Here is a 24,157-nt window from a genome sequence, read left to right as displayed (position 1 = left end):
TTGTAGTTATTATTCTCTACTTGTTCTGTTGTGTCTGGCATTATTCCAACATATAGTGTCAGTGGAAAATATCAGTTTCTAAGTGTTACAAGAACTAGAAATTTAGGCGCCGTTTGATTCTCATTTTTCTCAAAATGCATTTTTCTCTCTTCTTTTCAACCACACATTCTTCATTAAAATAATATTACACGTAAATTAAAAACTTTTTATCCATTACCATTATAAAATTCATTATTCCACAAAAATGAAACACCCTCTTAAAATTTTATTAATATTATTGAGCTTTGACATTAAAGGGTTATATCTTTTGATATCAGATTTGAGGCTCCTTGAGTTGGTTTTAGGCCTCGTTTGGTAGCCATTTTTTTTCAAAATGCTTTTTTCTCTCTCTTCTTTTCAACCACATTCTTTATTAAAATAATATTACATGTAAATTAAAAACTTTTCTTTATTTTTCAACCACACATTTCACATCAATTTACTATTCTAAAATGCATTTTTATATAAAAATGCCGATCAAACGCCCCCTTAATCTCATATTTTCCTTCTTTAGATGGAGATTTATCTATGGTTACATGTGCCTGTATTCAATACTTTGATGAATGTGTGGCATGAATCTTGTATACTATATTCGTTTTTATCTTCTCTCTTTTAAAATGCACTTTTCAGTACTATTTGAAGCTAGCGAGGTCATTGTCCATGTAAAAAAATTACTTCCCTACATTTCTTTTTAAACTAGAAACAGAAGTTTAAGTTCTCCACTGACGCAGAAGTTTAACCAATTTACTTGCACTAATAATCTTACTGATAGCATACAGAGGCATAAGTACATTTTTTTTAATTAAAAATACATCTTAATTACGTTGGTCCTGGAACTTATTTTGGACTAGCTACATTTCTGGTGTTCTGCAGTTGTGGGATTCAGAACTAGTGTGCCGGATCTCATTGCATCCAGCAGTTCATAGAGTTGTGGCATTAGGAACTCTCTGTGCCATTGAACTGGAAGCTGAAGGCAGTAATGTTGGGTAATTATATCTGGACTTTTAACTGTTCTCTTTCATTCTTGTAGAAGTTTTCACAATTCACGTACTTGTAGCATTTGTGACTTTTGTTAGTTTGTTCGATGGAAAATGGAGTAATTTTATCCTCGTGCACCTCTACAACTTCCTCAAAAAACTCCCTTTCAGCTTGATATGTAGTTGTGTTGCTTTCTTTGCTCTGTAGAATTCTCACATCTTGCTCATTTTCTTTTGAGTGTGGAGGAGCGGGCAGGGTTAAAGAATCTTGGGCCTTTTTGGAAGTTAGGGAATCAATGCCATCTAGCAAAAAGTCCTAAACTGTAGCAATAAATTTGCAGGTATGCTTCCATGTATGCAAGTTCTCTTGTGAAGAAGCTACGCGAGGATGGCATCCATATGAGGCCGCTTGGTAATGTCATTTATGTTATGTGCGGGCCTTGCACATCAACTCATGTTTGCCACGGCATTCTGGAGAAAATTTTTGCTAGAATTCAGGAGTTTAGCCAAGTGAATAGCTCAGCAATGTATAGTTGAGCATGTTAATCAGAATTGCTTTTTTCACTATAAAACGTTGATATTTTGACATTTTAAACGTCTTAAATTTGTGTGCCTCCAAAAATTGATGGGTGAGTCAACCAAAATGCAGGGAGGCCTCACTTGCCTTTAAAAGTGAGTTCAATAAATGGGTGTCGGCACGACCTGTCGTCTCTATACGATCATAAACGAGTTGCCTAAGCACTCTCGACAAGACGGGTCAAATCAGCATCCCAGATCAAAATCGGAATCAACACCCAGTTTTGGTGATCAGAATCATATCAGTGGGGTAATCCTCTGCTTTTTTTTCAACATGCAATTTCAAATAATTGTCCAAGCCCATAAGTGTCTATTAGTCTCCAAAACTTAACCCATTGATAAAAAAAAATAACAAAGCCCAAAGTAGCAGGCCTAACCAACAAATCTATAACAATATCAAATACAACCCAACAGTCCATTAACCCAAAATTTCATATAAAATCCAGTCCACGACAAGCCCAAATTTTAACACCTCATTAGATTGCCTTAATCGAACAGTTCATACACAAGCCCACTTAAATACTATTTATCCAATGGAAAAAATTCATAAGAGGATAAGTACCGTCCATTTTAAAATTAAGAACAAATGTTTAGTGTCACGGTGGCACGCAATATCTGTTTAGCAGTAGCATTTTCGTTGGTTCTGCACGAGATTGCAGCAGTGCTCTTTGCTACTTCGCAACGGCGATCTATGTTCTGCGCAGCGCTCCAATGTGTAGTTGCGGATGGAGGTCCTTCGCTGGATCATAAGGATCGTGTCATCAGCGCATAATAGGCAACAGAACCGGTGCTAAAAAAATTGGTGTTGAATTAGGGTAAAATGACGTGGGGTGGATAGAGGTAGGGTTGGTTCATAAACTAATTAAATTTAATAATATATTTATTTAATAATAATATTTTGATTAATAAAATATCTGATTTTTGAAATAGTAAATCTAACATATGATTTATGAAATGAGATCTTTAGAACTAGAGTTCCATGTAATTTTCACTTATCCAATACTCATGATAGTAAAACAATACACGAGCTCATTATCACAAAATACCCAATTAGCCCATCCTATCGTCTTCTCCACGAAACCTATTCTAATCTAACTAGCCACCAAACGCATAGCCACCAAACGTAGCTGCCAACTCTCCACTTCGGCAGCCACCATATCAACCACAGCCGTCCGTCTCAGCCCCACTTGCTATCACCAATCCACTACCACCTCTGCCACTTCAACAACCATCACTAGTTGCTATTGCACCGTTTCCTCTTGACCTACCCATCTGTCACCAAGTTATCCACCATTGCTTCACCTCCAAATAACTGAATTGCCGTTGCTGCAATCATACAATAACCAAAACTAACAATCTATACGACCACTATTTCTAGTCCGCCTCCACCACCTCGGAGATTGTTAAATTCTTGAATGAGAACAATGTATTAAATTCCATAAATGGAGAAGAACAAGATACAATAGAACCGGAATAAGTTCCATGAAAGAAACACTCCATGATAGGAGGAAAATGAAATACATTCCAAAATAGGAGAAAATGCACTCCATAATAGGAAGAAAGGAACGCTCCAAAGGAGGAGGAAAATAAACCTCCATGAAAGGGAGGGATTGGAAGAAGAAATTCCAATAAGCTACAATGCGTACAAGTCTTGTAATTATTGACAAGAAGACTAGCTATCTAACTACTAACATAACTACTAACTAATTAACAGCTGTAGGAAAAATCTGTGGAAGCTGGAGACAGCTGGGAGAATTCGTGTGAGATAAATCTGGTCCGTTCAATCTAGAGTGGAATCTAGTTGAGGTTAATCTGGTGCAATTCTAATACACCCCCCTCAAGATGGACTAGGAAGATCAACTATAGTCCATCTTGAAGATTAAAATGTGAAATATCAACCATGAATATGTAACAGCAACAGCAACAACAACCTTAAGATTTCCAGCAACGTTGAAGATCACTGCATTTATGCTATCAAACTTGTAACCATGCAGTAAAAACTCCACAAGAATGATCAATTGAATTTCACTGCTGGCGTTGCTGCATGTAGTGGACTCTGATGAGAATGCAGAACTTGAAAAAAAAGTGACAAACAACACTCTCATGGCTCTCATTTGGAGGACATTTCTTCAAACACTCTGTGTGCATATTCAAACTCGAAATATTCTCTAATAGACTATATACAAGTTGAATGTGTTGGAAAGGAAAACGTAGGAGACCTGACAAATGTACATGAGAACCTTCTGAAGCAACTTCTAACTTCACATCAGCACCAATAATTTCTGCGCCAATACTTCCAAACAAATCAACACCCTGAGTTGCACAATCTATAACCAAATCTGTAATTACAGCAAGATTTCGAAAGTATCCTACACTCTGATTTAAATCCTCAGCTTGATGATGTTAGAGATTGAAGAAAATGAACAGAAATTTTATTGTTGAGGTTGCTGAACTACCATTACACAGATCGTTGAATATCAATCAAGTGAATTCTTTGATTTTCTTCAGCAAATTGAAGCCGTGAGGACTTGAATGCTTTTCCTCCATCTATTAGAATTTATCTGAGCATATTAGAATTTATTAGAATTGACGCTGATGTTGCTGCCGCCATCAAACACTCTGAAATTATTGATGACTGGAACTGAAATTACACCTTCCAGAATTAGGTAAAATAGAACAAATCATGGATCTGCTCTCATTTGAGCAGAATACAGAAAATCGCAGATCTGCTTTGTTTGAGCAGAACACAGGAAAATAAGATGTTGAATCTCATAAAAACATAGCAACAGGAAGCAATTTTGCTTTGATACCATGTTAAATTCTTGAATGAGAACAATGTATTAAATTCCATAAATGGAGAAGAACAAGATACAATGTAACCGGAATAAGCTCCATGAAAGAAACACTCCATGGTAGGAGGAAAATGAAATACACTCCAAAATAGGAGAAAATGCACTCCATAATAGGAGGAAAGGAACACTCCAAAGAAGGAGGAAAATAAACTTCCATGAAAGGGAGGGATTGGAAGAAGAAATTCCAATAAGTTACAATGCGTACAAGTCTTGTATTTATTGACAAGAAGACTAGCTATCTAACTACTAACATAACTACCAACTAATTAACAGCTGTAGGAAGAATCTGTGGAAGCTGGAGACAGCTGGGAGAATCCGTGTGAGATAAATCTGGTCCATTCAATCTAGAGTGGAATCTGGTTGAGGTTAATCTGGTGCAATTCTAATAGAGATCTATCGCAAATTCATAATGTCGGCCTCTACTATCATCGCTAGCCACTGATGTCTGAAAGAACATGGCTTTGAACGCAGAGGCCAAAGTCTAGCGACCCTTCTTCTTCCTTCTTCTGCCACTTTCATCTTCAGAAGAAGACATCACCAACTTAATCGGCCTGTGAACTGTGGCGACTTTGTCGACAGACGGTGGTCTAAAACACAAAACAAACATACTCGGACTCCTCCCACGGTGGTTCTTCATCATCATCTGTATCTAAAAAAAAAGCCCATAAGAAGTTTCGACACACGCAGAAAGATAGATACAAAATATTGAAGAGAGGATCTATTCTATGTTGTATATAGTTGGCGAATATTTGGAGGGTGTCTGAGAAAACTAAGGAATGGGTTTCTTCAAAAAACATTTGGCCTACCCGTTGAAAATGAAGTTCAAGGGTTAATTTGTTTACGTTCGTAACTACTTTGATATCATGTCAAATACACTTAATAATATGCAATAAGACTCGCTGCTTCTTAATATGAAATATTCTCTTATTTAATAAAACCAAAATCAAATTAAATATAGTGAAAGCAATTTATCTATATATGATACAATTATAATAGTAATATAAACATCAACTATAATTTTCGATGATCTCCGTAATCTTATTCAATTTCATTGACATTATCTTGATTAGAGTTGAGTTACTTGGACATGTTTTAAGGGAGCAAACTACATTTGGCAAACCTAAATTCTTAAAACTTCAGTTACTTAATTTAGCCAATAAATGAGTGCAAGAGTTAACTGCGTTAAACAGTCTCTGAATGTGTCATAGGATGAGACACTGCTCTAAAATTTTAAGCAATATTTCGGTAAAGATTTTGTTATTATTATTATTTTTGAAACTCATTTAACCAAACATTTTGTCAATAAAATAATTTTGCATGCCAACTCATAATTTTTTTTATACTATTTTACTATAGATTCTCTAAAAATATCACTTTTTAAGTTCAAGAAATATACATCAAATAAACTTGATGCTTAAGGATTCTAGCTAGTAAAATAATTTATTCTATTATGATGATATATATATTATGTTAAGTTTAAAAACTAAATATTATTTCCCTAAAAAATGAAATACATATAAAATAGCAAATATAAAAATCCACAACGGATCTGTCCTTCAAGTTGCACGTCGTTTTTTACCACATCGTTTTAAACAAAATTTTAACATATTAATTCGAATCTATATAAAATATAATATCATCATACTAAAAGTGCAATGAAGTTGATCTTGAAACAACTTCAAACATCAAATTATATTTACTTTTATTTTGTATAATATTTTTGATAAAATTTGTTCATTTTCACTTATTCTCTTATCAAGGTATATAAGATCACTATGTAAAAGGAGGGGGGAAAAATACCCTCTTTAAATTCAAAATAATTTCATTATCTAAATAAACCAATAAGAAAGACAAGTATATTAATTTAATTTTAACACAAAGGCAAGAGGGCAGAATGAGATTTCTGCCATTTTTAAATGACGGGAAAACTTTGTACAATTTGTTAAGATTTGGGGTCTATCTTAATAAGGTCAACCTTATTAAGAGGAGTAACTCAAGATCTTTTTAAGTTGGTCAATATTTCGATATTTAACATATGTGAGATTTTTATCCCTTAACATGTTCTCGTAAGATGGTGCCTCGTTTGAGCAGACTAATCTTAAAATTCGTGTGCTCATTTTTAGAGTCTTAACCGGATTGAATTGCTCGTTAGAGTTGAATGAACTCTGATACCATGTTAAGACTTGGGGTCCATCTTAATAAAATCAACCTTATTAAGTGTAGAAGTCTAAGATCTTTACAAATTGATATTTATTTCGATATTAAATCGATGTGGGATAATACATCCCTTAACAGGTCTCCTCAAGATGATGGCTCATTTGAGCAGACCAATCTTGAAATCCACGGGGTGGCTCTGATACCATGTTAAGACTTGGGGTCCATCTTAATAAGATCAACCTTATTAAGAGGAGTAGCTCAAGATTTTTTTAAATTGGTCAATATTTCGGTATTTAACCGACGTGAGATTTTTATCCCTTAACATAATTTGCCGGAATTTATAAATGAAATATCTCAAGTGTCAATTGTTAGGAACGATTTATTAATTAAAAAGTCCAATTATTCTTAAGTAACACTAATTTAATTAGGAATGAGATAAATCATCCTTCTTCTTCTTCTTCTTCTTCTTCTTCTTCTTCTTTTTTTTTTTTTTTTTTTTTTTAATTTTTCATCTTCTTCTTCTTCTTTTTTTTTTTTTTTAAATTCTCAATCTATATGTTCGTAAAAATTTATTTATTAAAAGAGTATTTGATTAAAAAAAGGCAGATTTTGATAAAAATTTGTGGATCCTAAAAAATATGTGATTAAAATTGAAGTATAGCTAGTTAAAAAGTTTCAGTAGGATTAGTATTCGAATTTCATTAGGACAAAAATTCCATGAGATAGAATTATGGATAAAGTATTATATAAGTAGAATTAAACTGGGATGAACGTTATTTAAATCCAAAGGATCCTTAAGTACTCAGAACCCAAACCCTAATAATTTCATATTGTTAGTAGAATTGCTATGGAGAACAAACCTATGCAATTTAATGATTCTGCTGATACAAACGTAACGTATTACTTGAATTCTTCTATAGCTATTAACTCTGGCAATGGCTATGCTGAGAGTTCATCCTTGCTTACCAATGATGAATATTCTACCTCCGGGTTTTCATTTTTGACCTACAGACGGAGAACTTATCGCGAAATACTGATAAAAAAGATCAAGAATGAGAAGCTGTCTTCAAACCAGAAACTCTTGAAGGTGAAATCGGTTGAACCTGGAATATAAGTTTCTCCTTCCACACAATCCTACAGAGTTACCTTACGTAATTTTGGATAGCGTAAAAATACGATCAATATGGTCAGAAAAGTTAATTCGAGTCCACAGACTTCACAATATTTTTTAAAACGAATTTGTTGCCTTCAACGGTGCTAAAGGCATCCAGCAATCGTTTCTCATGATAGAACGAATTTTGTCTTCTACGGAAGCAGCATAGCAATCTGCAGGAGTTCCAAGGAATGCAACGAAGTGTTTTAATTTCGAAAATAATATCAAACCGAGAGAGAAGGAGGATGAGATTCAATGCAGAGAATATTTGCAATAAAAATGGTGTAATTTTTCTAGCAATAGGCAGAGTATTTATAGACTTGTTCGTGGCCATTCAAACATCCTTCCGAATAGTCATCATTGTTCAAGCAGCCTTCAAAACTCGAACAGACATGTTTGTTCGACACTGCGCTGGTTTAGTCGATTAACAGTCGACTGTTTAGTCGATTAACAGTCGACTGTTTAACAGACCATCCAGACTAAGAAAAATTACCTGAAAATAAGTCAAAATTAATTTCATTAAGTACTCAAGAATTTGATTATTTACAATTTGGTCTAAAAAATTCAAATAGATTTTGTCCAAAAAGTTAATATAGCGTAAGGACCTACTCGCACCCGAACACGAATCAGATTGGACTCGAACACGGGCACGTGCTCGTGCTGAGTCGAGCTGTCCGGTCGGTCAAACGGACGACGACAACGACGGCTACGGCGCACACATGTAGGTTAATGATCGAACCCGATAGGATATAGGTCTTTTCCTTCCAAAGACTATTGGTACCCCTTGGGGCCCAAACCCAATTCCCAAACTTCCACCATATAAAACACACCAAGGTTTCCTAACTTTCTTATGTGGGATAAGTGTTTGGTAAATCAAATTCTTCCATGATTTATAGTTTCAAGTGAGTTACTTTGACATTCAATATTTCATTCAATTCTAAATGGTTTTCGACAAATAAATATATCACGTTAATCGCCTCGCAGAGTAGAATGTGACTACGCTAGGTCTCGAATTAATTAAAGCCTGGGTCCCACTAAAATTTGGGCTCGAATTTGACCCATTTTACTAACCATTTTCCAACAATCCCCCACATGAATAAAATATGTCAGCCTTTTTCCAAACAATATCTGATATATTTATCGAAGTTAAATTGAAGAAAACTGTATTGAGATAAGTAGTTAAAGACTTTGAACTTTCCCTAGTAAAACGTATCAGATTTACTTAGCCAATCAATAGCAAGTTACTTTGAACAGTTAGCTGTGCATGTAAATCTAGACAATAGAAGTCACACGGTTCTCTTCAAACACTGTTGGTTCTCACGTTTGTGTCCATTTTGGCTTTGGACTCCTCCTGGTTCATGAGTGTTTTTAGAGAATTCATCTTCACTTAATTCTATTAGAAGCAACCCCTTCTCACCCACATAAGTGGTTTTTATAAAGAGTATTCTACTATACTCTACTTGAACGAATCAAGATATAAAAATCATTAAAAGCATAACTTAACCTATTTCGCGGCAGTTAGGCACTGGCTCATCATAGGAATGGGTATGAGTAAAAATCTCCCCAGTACGTGCTAAGTTTTCCACAATTCGATTGTCCCATTGAACCTATATCTTGGGATCTTCAATCAACTAGGCTGGGTTACCAACATGGAAACTTTTGATTATTTAATTGGTTTTAATCCAATCCCCTTCGATGAACTTTCGACTTGCTTTCTTATTAAGAATTCGCAATATTCTCTTTTGACTTTACATAATCTATAGAAATAATGCCAGCAGAGAGCAATTGTCTAACGGTATTGTGTTTACGACGTATATGTCGAGATTTACCGTTGTACATCGCATTCCGTGCTCTACCAATTGATGATTAACTATCACAATGGATACATATAACAGACACAGATTTTATCTAACATGGAATATTTTCTAGAAAGTTTCATAGCCATTCGGCTTCTTCTCCAATTTTGTCTAACGCAATGAATTTGAATTCCATCGTTGACCTAGTTATACATGTTTGTTTTGAAGATTTTCATGATACTACAACACCTCCAAGTGTAAAAATATATCCACTTGTTGACTTGGAGTCTTTAGTATCTGATATCCAATTTGCATCACAATATCCTTCAAGTACTGCTGGATATTTTGAATAGTGCAATATAAAGTTTTTGGTATGTTTTAAATACCCTAAAACTCTAACAATTGCCTTTCAATGATTAGTGCTTGGATTGCTCGTATATCAACTTAGTCGACTAATGAAATAAGCAATATCAGGTCATGTGCAGTTCATGACATACATTAAATTGCCAATAATACGAGAATATTCCAATTGAGACTTACTATCACCAGTGTTGAAAACAATATGCATACTAATATCTATAGGTGTTTTCATAGGGATAATATCATATTTATTGAATTTATCAAGAATCTTCTCGATGAAGTGTGATTGAGACAATATGAGACTATCGAATGTTCTAGAAATTTTAATTCCTAATATAACATCAACCACATCTAAATCCTTTGTTTCAAATTTACTTGTTAGCATCATTTTTGTAGTTTGAATTATGGTATCATTGTTACCCATAATCAACATGTCATCTACGTATAAATATACCACGACGTAACCATTTTGAGTGTTCTTAATATAAACACATTTGTCACACTTGTTAATTTTGAAACCATTTGACATCATAATCGTGTCAAATTTTTCATGCCATTTCTTAGGAGCCTGCTTTAATCCATAAAGTGATTTAACAAGTCGACATACTTTCTTTTCTTGTCTTGGGGCCACAAATCCTTCAGGTTGCTCCATATAGATTTCTTCATCTAATTCACCATTGAAGAAAGCCGTTTAACATCCATTTGATATATATCCAAACCATTCAACGCTGCTATCGCAATAAGCATACATATGGAAGTGATTCTTGTCATGGAGAGTAAGTGTCGAAATAATCAAGATCTTCTTTTTGCTTGTAGCCTTTCGCGATAAGCCTAGCCTTATATTTGTTAATTGATCCATCTGCTTTCATTTTTCTTTTGAAAATTCATTTTCATCCCAATAGCTTATTACCGAGAGGAATGTCTACTAATTTCCATGTATGATTTTGTAGTACGGATTCAATTTTACTATGAACAACTTCTTTTCAATATGAAGTTTCGATTGATGATATAGCCTCTTTAAAACTTTGAGGTTCGTTTTCTAACAAATATGTTAGAAAGTCAAACCCAAAGGATGTTGACGTCCTAGCCGTCTTATTGCGTCTAGGTTGTTCATTTATAGATTCTTGATCTATAGCCTCTTCACTTTCACGAGATCTCTTCTGTGAATTTCATTCATTTTGCATGTTAGCATCCCTTGATTCAACAATTGTATTAATATGCACATCGGGTATTTCAGACTTTTGTACAAGAAATCTATACACATTATTATGGAGGCATAGCTAATGAATACACAATCAATGGTTTTAGGTCCTATCTTAACCCTTTTAGGTTTAGGAACTGCTACCTTAGTCAAACAACCCCATACCTTCAAGTATTTTTAAGTAGGTTTGTTACCTTTCCATATTTCATAAGGTATTTTATGCGTTTTGATGTGGTAATTTATTAAGAATATAAATGGCAGAAAGTAAGGCTTCCCCCCACAAATTCTGTGATAATCCAAAACTTATTAACATAGCATTCATCATCTCCTTCAATATTCGATTCTTGCGTTCAACAATACCATTGGATTGAGGAGAATAAGGCACGAAGTTTGATGAATAATTCCATGTTCTGAACAGAATTGTTCAAATGGAGAATCATATTCACCACCTCTATCACTTCTTATGGCATTAATCTTTTTATTAAGTTGATTTTCAACTTCTAACTTGTAGTGTTTAAATATTTCAATTGCTTCGTCTTTGCTTTTGAGTAAATACACATTGTAATATCGAGTACAATCGTCGATAAAATTGATAAAGTACTTATAACTTCCTCTAGTTTGAACAAAATTTAAATCATATATATTAGAGTGAATTAAATCTAGGGGTTCGGTACTTCTTTCAATAGAACGAAAGGGTAAACATGCCATTTTAACTTCTACACATATATCGCATTTGTGATTAGGATTTAAATCGCACTTAGGTAATAAATCTAATTTGATTAGTCTACGCAAAATATTATAATTTACATGTCCTAATCGTTCATATCAAATATTAAATGGCTCAAGTAAGAAGAAGATGTAATTTTATTGATAATCGGAGGTACAACAGTCATTAAATTAAACTTAAAGAGCCCCTCATTCAGGTAGCTCTTTTCTACAAACATTTCATTCTTTGTAAGTATAAATTTGTCAGAAACGAATACTAGCTTAAACCCGTTCTTGCTTAATAAGGAACTAGATACCAAATTCTTTCGACTGTCTGGGACATGAAGAACGTCATTCAAAGTGAGCTCCTTTCCACTTGTCATTTTTAGCACTATCTTTCCCCATCCTTCTACCTTAGAAGATGAAGAGTTTCCCATATAGAGGTGTTCATCATGATCCATCGCTTTGTAGGTAGAGAACATCCTGCGGTTCGAGCATTTATGACGAGTAGCTCTAGTATTCACCCACCATTCCTTAGTGTTTCCAACTAAGCTGTATTCAGAGACGATCGCAGAAAGATTTATATCTTGTACCTTATTAGAGAGGTTGTCATGTTTCGTTACATTGGCCTAATGTGTTTTTCTCTTGATATTCTTTGGCTTTCGACAGTCCTTGGATCGATGTCCAGCCTTGTCACAATTGTAATAGTTACCTTTGAACTTTTTAGCAATTTTTGAAGAACCAGTTTGTCCTTCTCCATTGTTCTTCCTTTTTTTACTTGTCTTTAAACCTCATTCCACAATGTTGGCTTTCGATTCCATAGCATGAGATGCACCACACCTTTTTTCAGATTTGCGATTGTATTCTTCAATTCTCAACCAGATAATGATATTTTCAAGTTTCATTTCCTTCCGCTTATGCTTTAGATAATTCTTGAAGTCCTTCCAGGAAGGCGGTAATTTCTCAATCAGTGCAGTAACTTGAAATGATTCACTTAGTTTCATTCTTTCGGCATGGATGCTGCTGAGTATGATTTGAAGTTCTTGAACTTGGAATATGACAGTCTTTCTGTCAACCGTTTATAATCCAAAAAACGATCGACAATGAATTTCTTCGTGCCGGCATCTTCGATTTAGTACTTGGTGTCCAAAGATTCCCATAGTTCTTTTAAAGACTTCGCATTGTTGTACACATTATATAATGTGTTATCCAGTCCATTGAGTGCATAATTTCTGCATAGAAAATCAGAATGCTTTCATCCATCATCCGCAACCAATTTCTCAACATTACTATCTTGCTCGGTGTATGAAGGCGCATATTCTTTGAGAAATTTTGCCAAACTTAATGTTGCCATGTAAAAAAGCATTTTCTGTTGCCAGCGGTTGAAATCTGACCCATTAATTTTCTCTGATTTTTCCCCGATCGTATTCGGGAGTATAGTACCAGAAGTTGCTATTTCTGAAATACAATCAGAAGATAGACGATAAGAAGGGGTAGAAACAGAATAAACCAAAAAAATTTGTTTTAAGGTTGTTGAAACTGGAATATAAGTTTCTCCTTCCACACAATCCTACAGAATTACCTTACGTAATTTTGGACAGCGTAAAAGTACGATAAACAGGATCAGAAAAATTAATTCGAGCCCACCGACTTTACGATATTTCCTTAAAATGAATTTGCCGCCTTCAACGGTGCTAAAGGCGTCTAGCAATCGTTTCCCATGATAGAACGAATTTCGTCTCCTACGAAAGTAGCACAACAATCTGCAGGAGTTCCAACGAACGCAATGAAATGTTTCAATTTCGAAAATAATATCAAAACGAGAGAGGGGGAGGATGACATTCAATGCAAAGAATATTTGCAATGAAAATTGTGTAGTTTTTTTTATAGTGGGGCATGCTATTTATAGACTTGTTTGTGGCTATTTAAACATCCTCCCGAATAGACGTCACTGTTCAGGCAGCCTTCAAAACTCGAACAGACATGTTTGTTCGATACTGCGCCGGTTTAGTTGGCTAATAGTCGACTGTTTAGTCGGTTAACAATCAAGTATTTTATTGGTTAAAAGACGACTGTTTAACAGACCATCCAGACCAAGAAAAATTACCTGAAAATAAGCCAAAATTAATTTCATTAAGTATCCAAGAATTTGATTATTTATAATTTGGTCCAAAAAATTCAAATAAATTTTCCACCCGCACGCGAACACGAACCGGATGCACGTGCTCGTCTTGTGCTGTGCCGAGCCGATCGGATGGACGGTGATGGTGCGCGAGTGTGGATTTATGATCGAACCCGATAGGATATGGGTCTTCCCCCTTTCAAAGACTATTGGTACCCCTTGTGGCCCAAATCCAATTCCCAAACTCTACCATATAAACCACACCAAAGTTCCCTAACTTTCCTATGTGGGATAAGTGTTTGGTAAATCAAATTTTTCCATGATTTATAGTTTCAAGTGGGTTACTTTGGCTTTCAATATTTCATTCAATTCTAAATAGTTTTTGACAAATAAATATATTACGTTAATCACCTCGCGAAGTAAAACATGACTACGCTAGGTCTCGAATTAATTAAAGTGTCGGTCCCACTGAAATTTGGGCTCAAAATTGACCCATTTTACTAACCATTTTCCAACAAAATTATCTCATCAAATTATATTCTCGTTTCTTTATTTTCTTCTTATATATATTGGTTTTGCATATGTTTTTGAATTTTTCGTGTTCTATCAGAAAGTATATTTGTTGATTTTGTCTTTGCATAATTGGTATATGCTTGAAGAAAAGAATCACATTCAATTTCTTTTTCTATATTTTTTATCTCAAGTTTTATGGTGCGAAAGTCACATTCTTTGCATTATGTTAAATTAAAAGTAGTAGCATCGCCTTCGCCCTAGGAATTTTGGGGTATCGATTATGAATGGTTCAATTTTGCGTGACTTTAATTTAAAGCAATTCAACAAAATCGAAAATTGAAAGAAAATCTAAAAAAGGGTAAAACATCATCGATTTGGTAGATTGAGAAACATAATCCGAAAAACTAAGAGTCAATGTGTTTTCTAACCTCTCACGGACAATGCCATCCAATACCAATCAAAACTCCCAAGAAGACTAAAGTAATTTTTTCATTATAAGTAAATTTTTTAGTTCTTGTTTTATTTTTTTTATAGACAATTTTTACCTATAATTGAATTTTTGTCTTCTAAAATAATTATTTTAAAGAAAATAAACTTAAAAAGGAGATTTCGGAAAAGATAAAAAATCACCGATTTTGTGAATTGAGAAACGAAGTAACCCAATACTTGTCAAAACTTTCGAGTAGGTCCTTAATTTTTTTTTCCTTATCTGATTCATAGATGATTATAAGTTGGAGGGGCCAAAGAGAGATGTAGTTCTTTACCCCAAGGGACAAAAAATACCCAAAAGGGCAAAGACCAACACGAGCTGCAAAAATTGGATTTTGGAAAGCAACTGGAGCTGATAAAACTATCGAGCACAATGGGAAAGTTGTTGGATGTAAAAAGACTTTGGTATTCTTCAAGGACAAATCTCCTGATGGAAAGACCTCTTGGATTATGCATGAATATAAAGCGAATGATCTCCCGCCACGAAAACAAAAAAATGAAGATGACATGAAAGTATATTTCTCTTTTTTCCATTTCGATATCTTTCATTCAGATTATGTTAATTTATTTAATGGCCCATTTCTTACTAATCTCTTCTATGAGAAGTAGAAGCCTTGTCTTAATTCTCTTCACTTACCACTTTTTATGCAATTTTTCTTGGAGTTGGACGATTGGGTTTTGTGTAGAATATACAGCAACATTAGAAACCCAAAAGGGAGGAAACATGTGTTCAGATTCAAGAAACAAATAATTACACAAATGAAGCTGTTGTGAGGCAACAAAATGAACCTACAACAGGTCGAACGGAGCTTTACAACAGGACTTTCAGGCTTTTAACAAAATCGAGTTGATGGAAATGCCAAATTTCTACCTAGACATTGGGGATTACAACATGGAAGATTTTAACTATGATTTTTCTGATGATTATGCTAATTGTCTTCATGACCCTCAAGGGTCAAATTTTCAATCCATATCCCTCAATTTGGATACAGGCACTTATATTACTAATCCAGTTCCCATTTTCGCGATGCCACCAAATAGTTTCATAGGAGGTTATGATTATGGACAATATTCTATTGAGAATCCACAGAAGCTGATTGGACGTCGATATCAAGATGTATTTAAACTTTCAATGATGGACCCTAATGGGTTTCATGATTTTACACATTGTCAAGTTTTGACAGGACAATATCAGGAGAACAAATATGGCATTCCAACAACACGAGGAGAACAACAGTGGAATTTTATAGATGGACAATAGCAGTTTACTGGGTTCGATTGTTGAAATGGCTACTAACCTGAAAGGTTTCGTTCCTCCCAATACTGATAAGTATATGTCGATGACGACCGTCTATGTGGTGTCGATAGACGTTTCTTTTAATACGCATTCTTTTATTTTTTATTTTTTAATGAATTGTTGATTATATTAGGGAATTATAAACACTCTTGACAGTTTTATAATTTTTAATTTATTTAATTCAGAAATCTTGGAAACTTTTTCTTATGGATTATATTTGTTTATTAATCTATTTTCAGTTGTCATCTGCATGCTCGATGATTATTGTTGTTATTGTAAGATCTTAAAAATGACAATTTACATGTCAAATTATGTTTCTTTCCATAAAGGAGCTCTATGTATAGACATTATTTCTTTTCTTGCTTATGCATGTTGGATTGAAGATTTTCTCTCCAAATATAAGTTTGGAAAGAAACTTATTGTGATTTAAATCAGATTCGATCCGATAATTGAGTTGTGAAAATAAGGGATCACTTGTTCTTTGGTTGGACTGTCCGATTAGGTCAAATTTGTTGGCGTGAGTTGTTGAAATAAAAATAGGAAATAAGAATCAATGTAATTCCCCTAATTATTCCCCTAATCAAGGAGTCGAGAACAATACTTGGCACCAATTGTGTATAGACAAAAATAGGATACAAAATCTCCCTATTTATACGTGTCCTACTCAATGTAATGTATATACTGAAATGAAAGAAAAAGCTTACCTCTGAAACATGGTATCAGAGCAGAAAACCGATCCAAGTAGCCTCCTTCATCAAGAACCCATATCCTTTCTCTTGTAAACATTTTATCAAACACATCGCTAGGTGATCCTCCACCCAACCCCGAAGCTCTGTTTCAAGAGTTCACACAGAAAATGGCAGATGCCCTATCCAAGACCCAAAATCTAAACCCAAACACCGAAAATTCAACCCCAATTGGCATCAAATTGGATGGTTCAAACTATGCCTTGTGGTCCCAAGTTATGGAGATGTACATCTCCGGAAAAGATAAATTGGGCTACGTGAACGGTGATCTTCCACCACCTGCAGAGACCGATCCCGACTTTCGAAGATGGCGAACCGACAACGCCATCGTCAAGAGTTGGTTAATTAATTCTATGGACCCATCCTTGATTGGGAATTTCATTCGATTTCCCACTGCAAAGGCGGTTTGGGATGCTATCGCCACAACTTACTTCGACGACAGTGATGCTCCCCAGGTCTACGAACTTCGACGGCGAGTCACTAGGTTGAGACAATTCGGTGGCTCTTTGGAGAAATACTATACGGAGTTGAAAGGTCTATGGTGTAAAATTGATTTTCGTCGCCGCAACCCGATGGAGTGTGCCACTGATATCCAGCATTACAACAGATGCTCCAAGAAGATCGAGTTCACACCTTCTTGGATGGGCTCGACGACCGCCTGGATGGGATTCGGAGCAGTGTGTTGCAGACAAAACCATTTCCTTTCGTAGAACAAGCTTATGCCCATGTTTGAAGGGAGGCGATGAGATAGGCGGTGATGACCGCCACCGACGCCGACAGTTCCTCCGGTGCAATTCTGGCCGCCAAAGGAGTGAAGATGTCCCAACTTGTTGCTGCCTCATCCAACGGGTCGCTTCTTCTGGGTATGGACAAGTCTCATGAGAAAAAGGAAAAAATTAAATCTGAAGGGGCTAAATGTTCCTACTATAGAAATTTAAGGCACACACGTGATAATTGTTTTAAACTTAATGGATATCTTGACTGGTGGCACGAGTTACAGGAAAAAAAGACGTGGGAGACATTGGTGGACGTAAGGGCAAGGTGACAGTTGTAACCGCTGAACCACAATTATCTTTCGTACCTAACATTGGGTCTCATAAAAATACGGGCCATACATCAGAAAAAGGTGATTCTGATTCCGTATTTATTACCACCTCTAGGGATGAAGATAGGGGTACTTAGCTACTCGACTCCGGCGCCATTGATCATATGACATATGATGCAAGAGATTTTACCCAGAAATCCATACCTCGACGCACAAGTGTTGCAAATGCAAATGGGATCATTTCTTCAGTCACAGGAGCTGGCACTGTGTCTTTGTCTCCTACATTACATTTATCTCATACATTACTTGTGCCGTCACTTTCACATAAATTGCTTTCTGTTAGTCAAGTCACTGTTGAACTAAATTGTGCGGTACTCATTTATCCTAATTTTTGTCTTCTTCAGGATATTCTCACGAAGGAGATACTTGGGCGTGATACTAAAAGAGGGGGGTTATACTACATGGAAGACTTCAGTGTAGGTATCGCACATCACATACAGAGTAATGACAAAGAACGACAAATTTGGCTTTGGCATCGCCCCTTGGGACATCCTTTATTTAGCTATTTAAAATATTTATTACCTAGTCTTTTCTCAAATGTTATGCTTTCTGACTTCAAATGTAATACTTGCATTTTGGCCAAAAGCCAACGTGCATCTTATCCACAAAGTATGAATAAAAGCAGTATTCCATTTGCTTTAGTTCACACTGATGTGTGGGGCCCATCTCCTATCTCTTTTGGATTCAGGGTTCGGTGGTTTGTCACCTTCGTCGATGATTGTACACGCATGACCTGGCTGTACTTGCTAAAACACAAGGACGAAGTACTACGAGTGTTCAAGTCATTCTATACCATGACTCAGACTTAATTCTCAGCCAAGCTCCGAGTTATACGCTCTGACAATAGAGGAGAATATAATAACTAGCATTTCCATGTCTACTTTGAACAATATGGTCTAGTTCATGAGACAACATACCCTTGAACTCCTCAACAGAATGGCATTGCTGAGCGAAAAAATCGACATATTCTTGAGATTGCACGTGCTTTACTCCATGGAGCTCATGTCCCAAACAGCTATTGGCCCGACGCAGTATCCACCGCTGTACATTTACTCAATCGAATGCCCTCTAAAGTCCTAAAATTTAGAACTCCACTACAAGTCCTGGCAACCCATGTCACTACACCTACAACACTAATGCTCCCTCCTCGAGTATTTGGTTGTGTGGCCTATGTACATATCCACAAAAGCCAATGAACAAAACTAGATCCCTGTGCTGTCCCCTGCCTCTTCTTTGGTTATGGTGTACATCAGAAGGGCTACCGGTGCTATGACCCCTCTACCAACCGAACTTACGTGACTATGGATGTCACATTCTTGGAAACTGACACATTCTTCTCACCATCTACCAATTCTCCTCTTTAGGGGAAGACAAACAATGAAGAGGAAAATTGGGTACACTTTGACTGGTCAAGCACTGAAACAGAACAAGAGCAAACTACATTGCAGATTGACAAGTCTAAAGAACTAATTGATGGGTCCACAGAGCTGAAGGATCATTCTGAAGGTGATGTGGCAAGCTCCGAATGTGACCCCCCCTCTTCCTCAGTATCTACATTCCCATCTCCTAAGAATATCCCTGAGGTAAGCACTCCTGACCCACCTTCAAATATAAATGACTTGGATAATACTGCTGGGCATGTATTACCCTTCAAGAAGAATCGTGGTAAGCCACCTAACAGATATTCTCCAGAAATTGAAGAACGAAGATCAAAGTATCCGATTGCCAATATGTATCCACTAAGAGATTATCGGAACCTCTAAGGGCCTTTGTGCATGTACTCTCTTCAGTTCAAGTTCCAACAGGAATTAAGGAAGCTCTTTCAGACCTAAATTGGACTCAGGCAATAAAAGAAAAGATGAAGGCATTACTACAGAATGACACATGGACTCTAGTACCATTACCTGAAGGAAAGAAAACAGTAGGATGCAAGTGGGTATTCTCCATCAAACACAAGACAGACGGGTTGATCGAGAGATACAAAGCAAGACTAGTGGCGAAAGGATATACACAAACACATGGGGTGGACTACCAAGAAACCTTTTCACCAGTCGCTAAATTGAACACTGTGAGAATATTGTTGTCTCTTGCAGCCAATCATGACTGGCCACTACATCAACTAGACGTTAAGAATGCCTTTCTCCATGGCGACCTTGAAGAAGAAGTATACATGGACCTTCCTCCCAGCTACACAATGCCCTCAGGCACCAAAGTGGTGTGTAAATTGCAATGAGCACTATATGGACTAAAACAATCACCTCGAGCATGGTTTGGAAGATTCAGTCTGGCAATGAAGAAGTATGGATTTAAACAAAGTAACTCATATCATACACTATTCCTAAAGCGCAAATCGGGTAAGGTAATTGCACTGATAGTTTATGTAGATGATATGATTATCACTGGAGATGATAAAGAAGAAATATCTAAACTTCAGAAGCAGTTAGGAACTGAGTTTGAAATGAAGAATCTAGGAGGACTCAAATATTTTTTGGGGATTGAAGTGGCCAGGTCGAAACAGGGTATATTTCTCTCCCAAAGAAAATATGTGTTGGACTTATTAACTGAGGTAGGGATGTTGGAATGCAAACCGGTGGACACTCCAATTGCACAAAACCACCAACTTGGAGAATATCCAGATCAAGTTCCAACGGATAAAGGAAGGTACCAAAGATTAGTTGGTAAGCTAATCTACCTCTTCCATACTCATCCAGATATTGCATATACTGTAAGTGTAGTTAGCCAATTTATGCACAATCCGAGTGAAGATCACATGAGTGCTGTGACTCGAATACTCCGATGCCTAAAGTCCTCGCTGGGAAAAGGGCTTATGTTTTCAAAGAATACGAATGCAGAACAGAGAGATCAATTACAAGTACGTGGCTATACAGATGCAGATTGGACTGGAAACTTAACAGACAGAAAATCTACCTCAGGCTAGTTCACTTTTGTCGGTGGAAATCTTGTTACATGGAGAAGTAAAAAACAAAACGTGGTGGCACTATCAAGTGCTGAAGCTGAATTTCGTGGAATGGCAAAAGGATTGTGCGAACTCCTTTGGATCAAAAGGTTGCTTACAGAAATTGGATTTGGCCCTACATCCGAGATTGATCTATTCTGTGACAATAAAATTGCTATTGACATAGCTCACAACCCAGTTCAACACGATCGGACAAAGCACGTTGAAGTGGATCGACACTTTATCAAGGAAAATCTAGATGCAAAGATAATCAAACTTCCATTTGTAAAGTCTGAAGACCAATTGGCAGACATACTTACAAAGGCAGTGTCAAGTAAAGATTTCCACAACTCCCTTAGCAAGTTGAACATCAAAGATTCTTATGTATCAACTTGAGGGGGAGTGCTGGCGTGAGCTGTTGAAATTAAAATAGTAAATAAGAATCAATGTAATTCCCCTAATCAAGGAGTCAAGAACAATACTTGGCACCAATTTTGTATAGACAAAATAGGATACAAAATCTCTCTATTTATACGTGTCCTACTCAATGTAATGTATATACTGAAATGAAGGAAAAAGCTTACCTCTGAAACAAAATTTAATAACTATACTTTGATATTGATTTAATTACCTATAGTTATTGAGAAAATTGTAATATTGGATCTATAAACAATATATTAAGTCCCCGTTTGACAACCATTATAATGAGAAATTTGGATAAAATATATTTTCGAATAGTAGTTTTTGGGAGAATGTGTAGTTAAAAAAAGAAGGAATTTTTTTTTTGATTTATAAGTCATATTATTTTATTGAAGAATGTATGGTTGAAAAGAAGTGAGAGAAAAATGTGGTAAAATTTTAAAAGGAATGAAACAAGTACTACTTTGGACTTTTTTTTCTAAGGTGTTATCTTAAGTATGTATCAAGATAGTGCCAATAGATTATTATGGTCCAAATTTTCTTTGAAGAATTCATTTTTTTCCCCTTTATTGTTAATCAAATTAAGTAGATTTTCTTATATCTTCAAAAATTGGCGATAATATTGGTGTTTTTTAGGGGTTTCTATGCCATTTCATTGAAAAGATTTAACGTGAATAAAGAACTTTTTATTGAAGGATATATAGATCAAAGAAAAAGATAAATTAGTTAGAAGAATAGAACGGCAACTACATTTCCATCTTCAAGAATTCATTGAACCGACCCAAGTGAAAAAGGTCATTTTGAGGTGTAACAACTAACAACTTTTAAAATTGTTGCTAAACGACTTATTTCCATATTTGATGATTTTTCGTGACCATTGGATTGAAACTTGATCAATGGTCGTGGATCCTCGTATAAAAGGAGAACCATTTTATACACTTCACCATCTTCTACTTTTGTGTTCTCTCGATTTTTTTCTGGGCTCTCTATTTCCTCTCGGCTATTGCTCTTTTTTCATTCTTTGTGAATGAAACCTCTGGTTTTTCATGGTTTTAAGGCCTGAGTTTACTCAGATTGCAAGAGAGACTAGATAGTGTGGTTGATGTTTGGTTTTTCGGTTAAATAAATCCTTATTTGATGTCAAATATGATGTGCTAGTACAGATTTTAGAAATTCTTTTTTGTAATATGAGGTTGAGAACTTGATTTGAGATTTTTTTTAATAAACTAAATGACTTTTATTGATGAACCCTTACTTGTGGCGAAGGAATACCGTAGTTACATAAGATTTGCAAAACACCATCCATATATAGTAAGCCAAATTACTTGTAATCTAGAACAACATTGGAAGATTTAAAGACAAACTGTGAGGAGAAAAGCCACGAAAATTGGGGATGCTTAGTTTATCCATACGCAAAGCTCCTCTAACTGATGATGGGATTGTGATAGAGTTAATCCAGATATGTGAAACACAAGACGCTCCCAATTTCGATAGGACATCAGCTACCAAGTTACCCTCCTAATAAATGTGTTGGATTTTACAAGAGATTATAGACAACAAGTATTGTATCTCTTCCCAGTAATCTTCTAGATACCAAATACCACAAACCTTCCTCCTTAACCAATTAACGATAATCAATGAATCTATCTCCACTTCAAGACGGTTAATCCCCATCCTTTTAGCATGTCGAAGCCCATATAACAATGCCAATAGCTCAGCTCCATTATTAGTACCCTCACCAAGTTCCTCAACAAAGGCTGTGACAATATTACCTCTTTCATTTCGAATAATATCTCCAGCACCTCAAATTCCAGGATTGCCTAGGCAGCACCCATCAGTATTGAGTTTGTGCCACCCTTCAAGTGGTCGTTGCCATCTCACTACTTTAAAGTTTTTCCGTTTAATTGGCTTGTCCGAGATATTAAGCTCCCTCAACACCCATTCATCGCTTTTGTTAAATGTTCTCACTTTTTTAAGTTTTAGCCCCACCCAAAGGATCCAAACTTTAATTTTCCTCCAAGTAGCTTCTATAGATTCTCTCTTGTCCTCCATCTTGGCTGAACATCGCCACAACCATAAATGCCAGCAAATAATACTAGGAATAATACCCACTAAAGTACCTTTATGTGATGTTTGTTTTACTCTTCGGAACCAGGTTTCTACGTGCTCCCTCTACCCTCGAGTCTCTATATATTGAATTCTCAGTAAGGTTGAAGTTTTTTGCCAAATTTGTTGGGCAATGTCACCCAAGGCCAATACGTGATCCAGATCCTCATATCACCCTTGAGAGCAACACATACACTTTGATACAATAAGAATGCTTGCCTTTCGAATTTTGTCATCTACTGAGAGGCCTCCTTTCATGGCTAACCATATACTTAATGAAATCTTCTTCGGTAGTGTTGGGTGCCAAATCCATTCATGCCACTATGATATCTGTCCCTAACGTCCGGTAGCTTCCCAAGCACTTTTTGCAGAAAATTTTCCATCCAAGTTTTCAGTCCAAATCAATTTGTCTTTACTTGTCTCATATTTTCCCAATTTAACAAGAATTTCTCCCGCTTGATATCTCCCAACTAACTCTTCCAACATCCTTTCATTCCATCCGTTGTCAGCTTTAAGATCCTTGATCAAGATTTTAGGCTGTTCAACCACTAACAACCGATCGCCCAAAGGATCCATGTTTGACCATC

The 24,157-nt window shown here is 35.9% G+C and overlaps 1 long non-coding RNA gene across 1 annotated transcript; it reads left to right on the top strand.

The window, feature by feature from the left end:
* The first annotated feature begins 475 nt into the window (after window positions 1–475).
* Window positions 476–16,352, top strand: LOC111375421. The gene is made up of 3 exons (XR_002699304.1): window positions 476–1,025; window positions 1,358–1,842; window positions 15,172–16,352. It is a non-coding gene; the product is annotated as an uncharacterized LOC111375421 (long non-coding RNA).
* Window positions 16,353–24,157: the final 7,805 nt, after the last annotated feature.

This window comes from Olea europaea, unplaced genomic scaffold (assembly GCF_002742605.1).
Source record: "Olea europaea var. sylvestris unplaced genomic scaffold, O_europaea_v1 scaffold1374, whole genome shotgun sequence".
NCBI lineage: Eukaryota > Viridiplantae > Streptophyta > Magnoliopsida > Lamiales > Oleaceae > Olea > Olea europaea.
Note: the sequence above shows the minus strand (reverse complement) of the source record. Positions and strands in the feature narration are given on the sequence as shown.